The sequence below is a fragment of the Cynocephalus volans genome, chromosome 5 (genome assembly GCF_027409185.1).
Source record: "Cynocephalus volans isolate mCynVol1 chromosome 5, mCynVol1.pri, whole genome shotgun sequence".
NCBI lineage: Eukaryota > Metazoa > Chordata > Mammalia > Dermoptera > Cynocephalidae > Cynocephalus > Cynocephalus volans.
Window position 1 is genome coordinate 71,810,118 of NC_084464.1, and position 2,811 is coordinate 71,812,928.

Genomic DNA, 2,811 nt, shown 5'->3' on the forward strand with positions numbered 1-2,811 from the left:
AGTTAGAATAACAAAGAAAAAGAGAGAAGACTCAAACAAATAAAACCTGAAATGAAAAAGGAAACATTACAACAGATGCCACGAAATACAAAGGAACATAAGAGACCACTATGAAAAACTATATATGAACAAACTGGAGAATTCAGAAGAAATGAACACATGTAATTTACCAAGGTTGAATCATATAGAATTAGAAAACCTAAACAGATGAATAACTAGTAATGAGATTGAAGCAGTAATAAAAAGTTTCCCAACAAATAACACACCAGGACCAGATAATTTCCTAATTCTACTGAATATCAAAAAACGAATACCAATTCTTCTCAGAGTCTTCCAAAAAATTCAAGAGGAGGTAATACTTCCAAACTCATTCTATATGGCCAACATTAACTTCATACCAAAACCATAAAAAGATACAACAAAAACAGAAACCAACAGACCAATATCCCCAATGAACATACAAGCAAAAATCCGTAACATAATACTAGCCAACCTAGTAATCCAACAACACTTTAAAAAGATGATTCACCATGATCAAGCAGGGTTCATCCCAGGGATGCAAGACTGGTTCAATATAAGCAAATAAATAAATGTGATACATCACATCAACAGAATGAAGTAAAAATATATATTTATATGATCATTTAAATAGATGTAGAAAAGCATTTGATAAATCCAACATCCCTTCATGATAAAAACATTCAATAAACTAGAACAGAAGCAATGTACCTCAACACAGTAAAGACCATGTATGACAAACCCACAGCTAATATCATACTGAATGGAGAAAAATTGGATGCTTTTTCTCTAAGATCTGGAATAAGACAAGGATAACCCCTATTCTCACTCTTATTCCAAAGAGTACTGGAAATTCTAGCCAGAGCAATAATGTAAGAGAAAGCAGTAAAGGGCATACAAATCAGAAAGAAGTTCGTCCAACAATCCCTACTCACAGAAGACATGATCATACACATAGAAATCCCTAAAGACTCTACCAAAAAATTAGTAGAACTAATAAATGAATTCAGTATAGTGGTGGGATACAAAATTAATCCAAAACAAACAATAACTTTCCTACATGCCAATAACAAAATAGCTGAAGAAGAAATCAAGAAAACCATCCCATTTGCATTAGCTACCAAAAAAGTGAAATAGGAGTATATTTAACCAAGAAGGTGAAAGACGTCTACAATGAAAACTGTAAAACACTGGTGAAAATAATTGAAGTTTACACAAATAAATGGAAAGATATCCAGTGTTCATGTGATGGAAGAATTAACATAAAAATGTCCATATTACCCAAAACAATCTACACATCCCACACAATCTCTATCAAAATACAAATGACATTCTTTGCAGAAATAGAAAAAAAAAATAACCATGAAATCTGTATGGAACCAAAAAAGGCCCCATACACCTAAAGCAATCTTGAAGAAAAAGAACAAAGTCGTAGGCATCACACTTCCTTACTTCAAAATATGCTGTAAAGCTACATTAATCCAAACAGCACTATACTGGCATAAAAATAGACAAACAAATGGAACAGAGAGCACAGAACAAACCTATACATTACATCCAACTGGTTTTCATCAAAGATGCCAAGAATATACACTGGGAAAAGGACAGCCTCTTCAATAAGTGGTGCTGGGAAAACTGGATATCCAAATGTGGAAGACTGAAACTAGACCCGTATCTCTCACCATACTCAAATATCAACTCAAAGTGGATTAAAGACCTAAATTTAAGACCTGAAACTATGAAACTACTAGAAGAAAACACAGAGGAAACACTACACAAAATAAGTCTGGTCAATTCTTTCTTGAAGGAGACCACGAAGCCACAGGCAACTAAAGCAAACATATTCAAATAGTTCTTCATTAATTTCAGCTACTGCTGCCAGCTGGGCTAGTTGTGTAGTTGCCTGTGTGGAATCTTGTTCCTTGAGCTCTGGTACTGATCCATCACTGTCAGATTCTGTACCAGACTCTGTTTCAGCCTGGGGCTGGGGCAACTCTTGCTCCATAACAGGGACAGTTTCTGTGGCTTCTCCAGGCATTTTGTGCAGGGAATGCAGGACCAAGATGGCCGCAGAAAGAGAGCAAGCTAGAGCGTGATCCACTTCAGTAAAGCAAAACAGAGTCAGAGTAAAAAGAAGGCACAGAAAGCTATGACCAAACTGGGTCTTCAACAGGTTACAGGGCTACTAGAGTCACTATATGGAAACCTAAGAATATCCCCTTTGTCATCACAAAACTGGATGTCTACGGGAGCCCAGCTTCAGATATCTACAATAGTTTTGGGGGAAGCTAAGATCGAGGATTTATCTCCGCAAGCACAGCTAGCAACTGCTGAGTAATTTAAAGTTCAAGGCGAAGCTGTCTCAAACATTCAAGAAAACACACAGACTCTGACTGAACAAACTGAACAAGATGAAAGTGAAGAAAAGGTTGATGAAACACGTGGAAGTTAAGAACATAGAACGCGTCAAGTCACAAGCAAATGTGTCAAGAGCAAAGACAGATCGAGCCCTGAAGAACAATAGTAATGATGCTGTAAGTGCTATTAAGGAATTAACAGTGTAACCATCTGGACATGACAACTTTAAAAAGTAACTACAGCTTGGTTTGAAATTTGTACTGTTTCTGTCATTAATAAAGTTATGGCTTCTTGGATGAAAAAAATATATATATACATATACATATATATACACACACACACATATATATATGTACACACACACACATACACACACACAAACAGGACTACATCAAACTGAAAAGCTTCTTCACAGCAAGTGACACTATCAACAAA

General features: G+C 35.9%; 1 pseudogene; it reads left to right on the plus strand.

Moving 5' to 3' along the window:
* The first annotated feature begins 2,107 nt into the window (after nt 1-2,107).
* On the plus strand, nt 2,108-2,582 carry LOC134379076 (nascent polypeptide-associated complex subunit alpha-like; annotated as a pseudogene).
* Nucleotides 2,583-2,811: the final 229 nt, after the last annotated feature.